The 12,923-nt window shown below is 36.7% G+C and overlaps 1 pseudogene across 1 annotated transcript; it reads right to left on the bottom strand.

Annotated features, from left to right (window-relative positions):
* Positions 1 to 566: 566 nt before the first annotated feature.
* On the bottom strand, positions 567 to 2,854 carry LOC148855115 (transcription factor MYB113-like; annotated as a pseudogene). The gene is made up of 3 exons (XR_016112573.1): positions 2,728 to 2,854; positions 2,477 to 2,605; positions 567 to 1,269 (listed from the first exon to the last, which is right to left on the bottom strand). The product of XR_016112573.1 is annotated as a transcription factor MYB113-like (transcript).
* Positions 2,855 to 12,923: the final 10,069 nt, after the last annotated feature.

Genomic DNA, 12,923 nt, shown 5'->3' with positions numbered 1-12,923 from the left:
TGTGAACTTTACGTACATTAAATTATGAATATTGGTTTAGAAATAGAGTGGATATGCAAGGAAATAAAATGAGATACACAATTGATAGATGCATTTCAAAAAGAGAGAGAAAGAAAAACCCGTGGATGTATTCATGGAACACAACTCACAATCACACTAGTACAATTTCTGCTTGGCAAAGGAAATTATGTACATCTATGAAGCAAGAGGGTACCAACTATGTATAAATACAGGATTTTAAAAACATAAGAGATAAAAGAATTTAAAAGAGGCGAACTTGATCAGGAAGGAACCAGAAGTAGATGGGGATTTGCTAATATTAGGCGAGGAAGAAACCACGAGTACGTGGGGATTTGCATTTATATTCTTTCCAAATTATGTTTTATAAAGAGTACAGATACAAATATATACGTACAGTGCAAATGTATACAAAACACAATGTTTTGCACTCTATACTATATATTTGTATTTGTACTTCCAAACTGAGCCTAAACGGAAGTGTTAAATACTTTTTAATTAACACTTGCATTAAAAGGGAAAAATAAAACACTCTAACAAGCATTATATCCTGCTGCTTCAAGTAATTTCATTCAAATAATAATAACGGAAATTTAGATTTCAGTCCTCCTGACGGATTTTATTGGGCTTTTGTATCAATAACTCCACCTATCATTCATTGCCACCTCCCCTGAAATTTGATTCATTTTTTACGCTGATAAGTCCCAAACTTTTTCACTAAAAGACAAATCGTCCCACTCATAAGTCTTGTCCTAGTTATCCCACTCATAAGGGTTCCCACCCTCTATAGTTGGTTGCACTTGAACTGAAGGTCCACGTCTTTCTGACCCACGGATAATGGGGTAGGTGGTGTCCATATGATCGCTTTCATCTAAGACACTCTTCCACCATTGCATGAGATCGTCTGTAGGCGGTGGAAGATCAGGAGTTGTCTCGTTAGGCATTTCTCCTGATCGATTACTTGTGCCCACAGTTGTAGAATTATCAGAGGCCGCCTTGCTAAGAATTTCTCCTCCTGATTGGCTCGTAACGCCCTCACTGGTGGAATTATCAGCCAATGGTCTGAACCATCGAGAGCTTTTTGATAAGGTACGAGGCTGAGGCCTGATAGCTTTGATCTTCTCAACTGTGCTGTACTTCGCTTTCTCTTCTTTTTTGGGGGCAAACTTATTATTGCTCAACCGCGTGTTGCAATAATTCTTTATGTCGTTCGCTGTTCTTCCGGGAAGTCTGCCGGCAATTAACGACCATCTGTGAAAAGAACGACTATTTAGAAAGATAATTAATTAGTTTCAGTTTATTTTAGTCTGCTAGCTGTTTCTAGCAAGAATTAGTTCCCAAGTAAATTTCCATCAGCCTAGCTAGTCTCTAAGCGGACTCTTTCGGTGCCATTTCAACAGTACTAGTGCAACTTGAACCAGTAGCAATTATTGGCCTATAATATAATATTTGCATTTCCAATATTGGACTTTCTAGCAAGGCTTTTCGTTGATTGTACTCCGGTTCAGTTTAACATGTGATGGTGCGCAATTTAGTCACTCCTATATGGCAAGGGGCCACACTCTAAGCTGGCGACGAACGGTACCTGAGAAGAAGAAGAGAATGAAGGATTCCCGGGAAATTCTCCTAGCGGGAACACTCCGATGCTTAAGTTAGAATTCTGAGGGAGAAGATTACAGGGAAGATGAAGAAAGCTAGAGTGCAGATAGCGCGAATGCAAAATTGCCCTTTCTCTCTGGGGGTTGGAGTTCTTATATAATGGTGTCCTGTCAAATTTGACATAACCGCCTCTGATTCTTTGCCGCAGCCGTTACTTGCTAGGGCTGCGTAGGTCACTACTACATGGTACGGCTCTGTCAAACAGGGGACACCTCTCAGGTTTGGCAGGCACGCCGCCGCCTGGTGAGAGACGTGGGTGCAGGGCTCCAGGTTTGGCAGGTATGATTGTTAGGAGAGATCTTCCTATGATATGCCGAACTGTCTTCCTGCAAGCTACCTTGCACCGAGCTGGAGGTGTCATACTGAGGTTATTCTACCTGAGGTGGCCTATTTAGGCCTGTCGGAACAAATGTATTTGCACTCTTCTGGAACGTTTGTGAACTTATTAAATGGCTGTAATGAATGTTGGGTTGACTTACTGTACCCCAAATATTGCGATTAATCATTAACATTTTTACCCACTAAAATACAAAGCCAATAAATCATTCAACTCAGCCGCTTCAACCATGACCAAATAGTCCACCTCTCTCTCTCTCTATCTCTCTCTCTATCTTTATCATATTCTTAGGCCCTGCTTGGATGCCTACTACGATGGGATAATTTCTTTTTCCTTTTGCAGCTTTTCCATTAGAATGAATATATGTTAAGAATTCATTGATATGTAAAGAACCAGAATGAATCATTTGATTTCATGTAACATTCAAACAAAACACCCTGCATTAAACGACTTTGGAATTACCTGTTCCCTAAGAGCTTATGAAGCCTGATAATCAGATCAACTTCATCTGAACTGAACTCCCTCTTTCGATACCAGGCCGGAGATAGTTCAACCATCTAAGCCTACAGCTCTTTCGACATCTATTCAGCCCTGAAAATGCAATGACAATAACAATCAAGAAAGGTTGAAGAAAGAAGAAACAAAGAAATATATATCGATCATCAGATAAACCATGGACGAAGAACAAATAAACAGTGTAGGTAGGTAAGTACCTGCTCTAAGAGGAACCTTACACCACTTGCCTTCTCCATACCTCTCAATGCACTTCCTTAGAAGCATATCTTCTTCTTCAGTCCATGCACCTTTTCTCAAACCCAAACCACCATCCATAACTTTAGAAGATCATGTCATGTTCTACAACTTGCAATGCCATCAAAGCCATTTATTTATATTCTCGTTTGGATACTTCCACGCTTACAAACTCATGTACGTGCACAAAGCTCAACCACATGTCATCAGGAATAATGCCTACATTTAGCTTCTCTGTTTCTAATAATAAAAAACATAAATAAGTACTTATTATTATATTATTAGGTATCAACTACCAGTCATAGCCTTCTCCACTTATCTCCCCAGCTTCAGCTAGACTAAACCCACGTGAGAAAATACTTGGTTGAGCAAAGAATAAAAAGTGAGGAGGTATGACTTCTCTGTTTCTAATTAATTGCATGGACATTTTAGCCAGGGTACCTATCCTATTAATTAATTTCTTTCACATTGAACGATGATATGCCAAATGCAAATCGTCCATCAAAAAATATCTTTGATTTTAAGAACAAAGATTTTAAAAAATAAAGGGATAAGAACTATCAACTCAGCTCAGCTCACTGACAGAGAATTCTGAATTGTAGCCCCCAATAATCTACTAGTAACCCCCCCTTATAAATCACATCCTATCCGCAGATTTGGCATCAATTCACGGTCAGAATTCATTCCCTTTATGGTGGAGCTAAAGAATTCTGACTTGGGCTGATCAGTCATTTTCTCATAAAAAGGGGGAAAATTCTACTTTAGTACCCTGAACTTTGGGGGTAATGTCTAGTCAGTATCCAAACTTTCAAACGTGTCACTGTAGTACCTAAACTTTTAAAAAGTGTCAAGTTGATCCCTTCCGTTAACCGATCATCGGTTATCAGTTGGAAATGCCAAAACTATCCTTCAAAATAAGACATTGTTCATTGCCTTCTACCTTGAGACTGAACCATTTATATATCTTGGAAGAAAAAGAGAGCAAAAACATGAAATATGATAAAGGGAAACAATAATGGAATGTAAAGAAATAACTAGACAAAAATTTGTTTCAGATCTAAAGGTAGAAGACAATGACTTCATTAGTCTAGAATCTCAAACACATCAACTCATTCAGTCTCAAGGTAGAAGACAATGAAGTGTCTTCTTTTGAAGGATAGTTTTCACATTTTCAACAGATAACTAACAGTCAGTTAATGACAAGGATCAACTTAATTGATAATTTTTGAAAGTTTATGTACTACAGTGACACATTTGAAAGTTTGGGTACTAAATTGACACTGCCTTCAAAAGTGAAGATGTATCTGCCACCTCCATATCTCGTTTTGGTAACTTTGTTCTTCATAAAGTGAAAATTGATTACTAACAGTTTTTGGTAACCAGAATGAAAGAATTCGATGTTATTCATTATGTTGTGCAATATTGAAGCTTGAGGTAGAAAAATTATCAATTTCATTGTGTAGTGGTGAGCCCATGTATATAAATTCTGCAGTTACAAAATTAAGCAATAGAGTGATATTCAGTTTCCATAGACAATCTTGCAAAGATATATTGTTTAGTAGAGCTCTACGAAATTTACTTGGGTGAAGAAATAAAGCATAACTGGTGCTCAAATTTTCTATCATCTATGCTGGAATGAGATTTGATTCTCAAGGAACAGGACAAACAAGATTAATTTCCTTGAGGTGTACCCATCATGGCTCTTGCCTCCCAACACCCAACACCCAACACAGTCACTTAGATATACTATTCATGCTTGGTTTCTCAAGTGTCATGTGGCTCCAACAAGGCCAAGTCATTGGCAAGGGAACGGACTAGACAATATCTCTGAATTCTAATTATTGAATAAGGCCAATAAATACATACAAAAACTGATAAGGAGTGGGACTCGTTTGGAAGAATTAATGGCAGTCTAAAGCATGCTTCCAATGATTAGAACTAGGGTTGATAGTCAGTTGGTGACTTTTATCTGTTATTTGTTGTTGAGGGGTGATTTGGCCTGACCTAGTAAATAAAGGATACGTGGACACGACCTACTAGTAGGATGACAATTCAGTCAGGAGGGCCTTATTAGCAATTTGGGAACTAGGGAGTTCAGGCACCTCAGCACCAAGGTCGCACATAATGAACTCCAAAAGCTTCTCAACGGATTCTGAATCTCTCAGGATCATGCCGCATAACGGCAGGCCTTATCATCTCCCCACTTGGATCGGATAGTAACGATAGACTTTATTGACAGGTACGTTACTCTCCTTCTAAAGCGGAACAGGTCCTATCAACACGGGCCAAGGATCTCGGAGCCGTTTCGTGAGACCCACGATAGCTCAACTATATAAGGACATCAACCACCCCATGACCCGGGTATTACACGATTAAGTGCATTCTAGCTCTCCTATTTCTCAAACACTCAGCTCGTGTATTACTATTACTGACTTAAGCATCAAAGCGACCCTGTTGGGTTAGCTACCTTGGGTTCTCTAACTCCTCATTTTCTTTGTAGTTCGAATGACCTATTTGACAACAGATGACCACCGACTTAGGCTTTTAATTTTTTTTTTTAAATTAGAATTTCAGTTGACACCTACTGAAACATAAAGCAAAAAATTAATACAACAAATGCATGGGGTGCATATTGATTTTTCAATAAAAAAAGTGTTTCTTTAATTACGAAACTAAAGCCTGAAACATCAATTCAAAACTTCTAAAGACAATCAAAACAGCCGGGCAAGGTTTTCTTGCAGCATCTTGGATCCATTACCATGACAAGATCACCCTAGATCATATCCTTAATTTCTACCATCACTTGGAAATATGCATCCACATCTCTTCTCAATAACTCTTGAAAGGTAAATATAAAATGCTTTAATACCCTGAATAGACACCTCTGTGTATTGACAGAGAGTTGTATCGGTAAAAAATACCTTTCGTGTTTACGGCTTGAGAAAGGTAAAAGAAGCTTCATAAAGAATATGGGTTTACGGCTTCTTCAAATACCAAGACAGCAAGCAATAGATTATGCTCAAGCTCTTGGGTCTTGAAATGAATAAATAATAAAATAACAGGCCTTAAATCATTAAGAAAAACAGACTTGTCCCTAGATCAGAAAGTGGTTTTTCAACATTACATTGAGCTCAATGGTCACTTATAGCTTTGGGATTCGTTGATGCAACACATGAAGGTTGGTTATTGAAATATCCCAAAGTTTCACCTGCATACGAGTAAGAATACTAGTTAGGTGCCTATCCAACTTATCAGAAATAATAGCCTCTCTGAAGAACATTAAGTATAACCATTATCTGTAGACCTTGTTGTAAGCAGCTGTGAAAAGCACAAGGTGAAGTTGGAAAAAGCTGGTTATCTATGTATATATTCCAAGATATGATGGCATATGATACATACATTAGGTACACAAGGATTATATGTATGCATAACAATCATTCACATGGCATTGTAATCCCGGAGTCAAGGTGTTAAGAAGCATAGAAGATAAGGTGGATAATAATTATACTTGAATTTTACTTTCTTGAACATTGATAGTTCCCTCTTATCTCTTTGTTGTCACCCATTCTAGTGACATTGACACATTTATATTCAATTGTGTTATGACCCAGACATTGTATTATTGCAAGAATCCAAGAGAATGGAGTTTAATAATAGATGGGTAAGAAATATTTGGAACTTCTCCCTTTTGGGGTGCTTTAGGGGGGTTAGTGACAATGTGGAAAAAGGATGTGGTGGAAAGTCGAGAGGAACTGATTGAAAAATACTCAATCTCAGTAGAATTCAAGCAACAAGAGGATGATTTTGTATGGGTGCTCACAAATGTTTATGGGTCAAATGATTACAGAGAACGAAATGAATTGTGGGAGGAATTAACTGATATTAGAGGACTTTGGTATGAGCCTTGGTGCCTGGGTGGGGACTTCAATGTGGTTAGATTTACGGAGGAAACCAATAATACTAATTAGAGGGTGACACCTAGTATGAGGAAGTTTAACAGGTTTGTGGATGCCTTTGAACTCAAAGAGATACCATTAGCCGATAAGACATTCACTTGGCCAAATCTCCAATTGAGGCCCACTTGCTCCAAATTTGATAGGTTTCTATTCTCTTTGGATTGGGAAGAACATTGGGGAAATCTAGACTCTAGGGCTCTTCCATGATTGACCTCTAACTATCGGCTTATAGTGATTTGCAAGGAGGAAATGAGCAATGGTGGACCTGTCCCCTTTAGGTTTGAGAATATGTGATTGTTCCATCCTGGACTCACTAAAAGAGTAAGGGAGTGGTGGTATGAGTGCAACTCAGTGATGGATTAGGAAGGAATAAGGTTCCATAAGAAGCTACAATTCTTGAGAGCAAAGATCAAGGAGTGGAATCAATTGGAGTTTGGAAGGCTTGATCAAAGGAAGAGATCCTTGATGGACAAGATTGAGAGCCTTGACTTGAAAGAAGAAATGGAAGACTTTGGAGAGGTAGAGAAGGAACAAAGAAGAGGTTTGAGAAGTCATCTTGAGGACTACCTACATGAAGAGAAAATTAGCTGGAGGCAAAAATATAGATGTAAATGGCTATAAGAGGGAGATAGAAATACCAAATTCTTTCATTCTTTGGCAAATGGGAGGAGAAAGAGAAATTCTATCTCCAAACTAGAGATAGATAGAGTTGAGTTAACACAACAAGATGATATTGCAAGAGCCTTTTTGGGACACTATAAATCAATTCTATGAAGGCTTATAAGTAGGGGTGATGTTAGAAGGGTTGCATTCGCCAGATGGAGAGAAGGTTTGATTTGGAAGAGATTAAGGAGGCTATTTTCTCTATGGATAGAGCAAAATCTCCAGGACCGAATGGCTTCATAGTGGCTTTGTACCAAGAGTATTGGGATATGGTGAAAAATGACCTTTCTAGCTTTGGTTCCAAAGAGAAAGATACATTACACCCAAAGGATTTCAGGCCAATCAGCTTGGTAAATAGCTTGTATAAGATCTTTGGAAAAGTGTTGTCTCTAAGGTTGAAGGAAGTGTTGCCAAATATTGTCATACCAAATCAATGAGCTTTTGGGAGTAGAAGACAAATAACAAATCAAATTCTAATTGCTAATGAGAGTATGGAGAATTTTAGCAAGGATAGAAAGAAGGGAGTAGTGTATAAGTTGGAACTAGAAAAGGCCTATGACTTGGTAGAATGAGAATTTTTGAGGAAAGTTTGACCAAATTTGGATTTGGGGCTAGATCGTGCAAATGGATTATGGGGTGTGTTCATAATTGTCATTACTCGACACTAGTTAATGGGGCAGTGGTTGGCTTTTTCCCAACCATCAGGGATGTAAGACAAAGAGACCCCCTGCCTCCTTTCCTGTTTACATTGATTACTGATATTCTGGGGAAATTAATTTGTAGAGCAGATTAGGGGTCTTATTAGAGGCTAGAGAGTTGAAAGGGAGGATAACCCCCTCACCCATCTACAGTTTGCAGATGACATGCAGTTTTGTGAAAGGGGAAATATGAGGTATATAAGGAACTTGAAATTGATGATACACTTCTTTGAACAAATGTCAAATTTAAAGGTGAACTTTGAGAAAAATTGTGTTGTAGGTGTGAATATGGGGGAAGGTGAGATCCAGAAGACTACAAAAGTGCTAGGGTGTGAAGTCTTAGAGTGGCCTTTGAATTATTTGGGGTTGCCATTGGGTGATAACCCAAACAGAGAGAGAGAGAGAGAGAGATTCTAGAATGGAAAGAAACTTGTGTCTTATAAAAGGAATTACCTTTTTATGGGTGGGAGGATAACACCGATTATGGATACTCTAACAAATTTACCTATTTATTTCATTTCAGTATTCAAAATCCTGATAATGGTTTCCAATAGATTGGAAAAGATGATGAGAGACTTCATATGGGAGCTAGGAGAGGAGAAAAGGGATTGTAGAGTAGGTTGGGAGGTGGTGACCAGGTGTAAAAATAGTGGTGGTTTGGGTCTCAAGAACATTAGAAAAAGGAATATAGCCTTGTTAGAGAAATGGTTGTGGAGATTTCCACTAGAGAATGAGAAATTGTGAGCCAAGATAGTGGTCAGCATACATGGGCTGGAGTTAAATGGATCGGATGCTGGAATCCGAGCTAGGACTACATGTGCTTCACCTAGGAAAGCTATTCATGAGTTATTACCATTTTTCCCCTCTTATCAGGTATGACTTGAATTCAAGTAATGCTATAAAATTCTGGTAACAAACTTGGGTGGGGGATGCCCCTCTAAAGGTCCAATTTCTTTCTTTATATGCCCTTTCTGACCTTAAAAATGAGCCAATTTCCTCCTTCATAACCCCTCTCCTCTTCCACTTCTTAGTTTGGGTGGAATTTGGGTTTGAGAAGGGCTGTGAAAGACTCAGACCTTGTGTTACTTTTGTCTACAGGTTGTAGAAGAAAAAAGGACTAGATGAGGGCTAAAAGGACTATTTGTATCTTTAGAAGTTAATTGGAATTTATTTTGGACTTCATCATTTTTTTAGGGTGCCAAGAAAAAATTCATCTATGAAAGGAGGAAGAGAAAGACAATGAGGGTTGAATGTAGTGTTCTTCTTTTTTGTTTATTTTGGTTATTAAAAAGACGATGAAACTCAAGTGGAGTATTCTTTGATTGTTTATCTAATCATCATGGAACAATGTTCATACCCTATGGTTGTATATTTTTGATGAAGTTATTTAGATATATTTTATATATGTTTTGTTTCAATGTTAAATACAGGTTCTTTATATGAAGAAAAATATTTAAATAAAATAAAATAAAATATCTTTAGAGACAGTAAAAAATTAAATAGGTATCTTATCATATTACTTTAAGAGGCACATAAAAGTTGGCTCATAATCAATTGGAGGCAGTTAAACCCTCCTCTAAAATGGACTTTTAGAGGCATTCTTACTCGCCTATAAAAGGCTTTTAGCGTTAGTTTAACAGAAACAATCGTATGTGCCTCTAAAATCAATTTTAAATTATGTGCTTTTGAAACCTAGAGGCAGAGGCAGGGCTTTTAGAGGCAATCACCTGGTTATCTCCTGTTTGTTTTAGAGGCACTTTGTGGATATTTAGAGGTAGTTATGACCACCTCAGTAGATGGATTTTCCAATAATATCAACCCTATATTTCTAATCATTAATGACAACATTCTTTCATATGGTATTAATCCTTGTTGGAACCATATAACACTTGATAAACCATCATCCAGTAATGGCCAATATCGAATCTAAGTGAATGTGTTTGAAGCCAAAAGCCATGGGTACAACTGAAGGAAAATAGTCCTACTTGTACTGTTTTGGAACAAACCCATTTACTAATCAAAATTGATTCCATCAGAAATATATATTGAAATTCTTTTAGTACTTAGGGCGCATTTGGTTCATGTATAAAGCAAAGGAGGATGAGTGGTTTGCTTGGAACATGATATTAAAGCGGGGAAGATAAATCCCTTTTATCCTAATTTTCTTAATAATGTTTGGTTTAACTTGAAGAAACAAACACAAAGAAGCAATTTTTTTGTGAAATTCTACAATTACTAAATTTTTTGTTCATGTTTATTTCATGCTAATTAATTGCCATTTCCTATAGTATCATTGCATTATACGAAGGAATCGAGTTTGCCAATTCATCTACAAAACAAACAATGAGCATCATTAATTGCATTACCAAAAGGAACCCCACAAAGGTCAGGCCTAGCACAGCCCACGACACGAGCCCAAGTGGGCCCGTGTTGGGTTAGGCTGGGGCTGAATGTTTTTTAGAAAAAATGAAAAAAAATAATGAATAGGTTAAGTTAAAAAATATTAACAAGATATATAATTAGGTAAATAGGAAATTGAAAAAAATTTTAAAATTTTATTTTTTATAAGTTTTGATGTATATAATTGTTTTAATATAAAATTGAAAACAAGTTACTTGGAATAAAATTGAAAATTAAAGTTTCTATATATAATATGGAAATTTCAAATGATTATGGGAATAGACATTCCGATAATATATATACATTTTCTTGTTTTCAAAAAGATTTTAAAACAAGTTATTTTTTCTTGTTTTCATCTATGTTTAACATCTATGTTTTAATATATATAATATATATAATACATACAACTTTCTAACATAGCATAGGTAGAATTTCATCTATGTTTAACATCTAATATAAAATTTTTATATTTTAAACCATAATTTTGAGATAAATATTTATATTCTTGTTTTCTCGCTCTAGAACTTTTAATATATATAATAAAATTTCTAATCTTAAAAATATGAGTAGAAATAACATTTAAAGCATCTTGTAAACATAAATTTAAGATGTGACATGCACATTTAATATGAAATAATTTACCATTTAAACATGGTTTTAATTAAGATTTTAAAATATTTATTGCTGAATCATTATTACTAGCATTATCAAAACTAACAGAAAATAATTTATTGTCAATTCCATAAGCATGTAAAGTATTTAAAATACTTGCAACAATAGTTGGGTGAGTATGTGGCCGTTCAAGCCTAGTAAAACTTAAAAATTCTTTTATTTAAAAGCCAATTTTCATTAATAAAATGGCCGGGTAACACAAATATAACTTATGTTAAATTTAGAAGTCCAAATATCAGAAGTAATTGCAACATTAGAATTAAGGTTTGATAACATATAAATTAAATTTTGTTTATATGAATAAAAAATTTTAAATCATTTGATCTAATAGTATTCCTAGAAACTTTTTTAAATTATGGATTTATAGAATTATGTAATCATTTTTCAATTTTAATATTTTAACTAACAAAAATGGTTGTTCAACTTGTACAATGTGTTTTGCTAATTCTTGTCTCATTATTTTCTTGAGAATATTTAAAAGTACCAAACCACCCCCTACGCCCAATTTGTGTTTGTGTTGTTTCTCTCCCCTTCTTCTTCTTTTTCTTCTTCTTTCTCATGGTTGAGCAAATGTATGTCCAAATAGCTAGTACCACCCTTGCTACAATATCTAAAGTCTTTCCTACATTTTTGGCATACAGATATTTTTCCCTTCCCTTGAACCTCCTTTTCTATTTTAAATATTTTTCAAACCGGGCTAATCAACTTAGTGGCCTTCTTTTTCTTTCCCCTAGTATTAGTAATGGGGGTAGAAGTTCCATCAATATCAATAGCATCCCTATCGGTGCTAATACTACCATACTACGACTAAATATCATCAACATTGAACATGTTGGGGAAATGGTTTTGTGAGGAGCCAACCATTTTTTTTAATTATAAAAAATAAAACTTTATTTAATTGCACTTACCCACGTGTGGCTTAGTATTTCTTTTGCATACTAACTTTTCAATGTCTTGTAGTTAGTGTGTTCGGTCGTCAGCCTGGTCAACCACCTTCGTGGGTTGCAAAGATTGTACAAGATGCGAAAGGTTGAGAACGCCTAGTTGAAGGGTCACATGCATGGTATCAAGGAGTCTTGGGCATAGTTAAAGAAGGGGCTCAAGGAGGCAAAGGCAAAGGTATATCGGGTGAAGAAAGAGGGCATCGTCGAGTATAAGGCTTTAGAGGCCCACTAGAATGAACTAAACGACTACGCCACTAACTCCTAGCAGGAGGGGTTCACTCTTTGTCAACGGGAGGTGATGCACCAATTCTCGGAGCTAGCCGGTGTAGTTCAAGAGTTCAGCCTGTTTGATCCTAAGGAGCCATCTCGTGGGGATGTTGCTGTAGCCGACGCCTAGCTCTAGGCTGAGAACCCCTCGATGGAGAACTGTTCTCTCTTTTCTAAACATTTGTATTCACCTAGGTATGTTGGGCTCGTAAATTTTGTACCGCTTTTCTTGTTAATGGAAACTTGTTCTTTTTGTCGAGCATATTCTTTGTTGTGTTATTTCTCTCTCTTCTTTTTTTACTAAGTTATTACACTTCGAGGCTAGGTTGGTCATTAGGGTTTATACACCGTGGGTCTAGACAATGTCGCCTTTGCGGGCGCAATGACGACCATGGGTCTTATTTGACAAGAGTGCTTGAGGATGTTGGTCATGGTGCTCAGCCAACTTTTCCCCGACTTTAGGCAAAGCTATTTTGTAGAGTTTGGTTGTCACCCTCTTCCATGATGAGTAGGGGTATTGTTTCCACCATGCCCATTTGGCCAATTTGGCTTGGGGCCT

The sequence above is a fragment of the Nelumbo lutea genome, chromosome 4 (assembly GCF_056320005.1).
Source record: "Nelumbo lutea isolate HS-2025 chromosome 4, American lotus-T2T, whole genome shotgun sequence".
Classification (NCBI taxonomy): domain Eukaryota; kingdom Viridiplantae; phylum Streptophyta; class Magnoliopsida; order Proteales; family Nelumbonaceae; genus Nelumbo; species Nelumbo lutea.
This window is presented reverse-complemented; position numbering and strand designations above follow the sequence as displayed.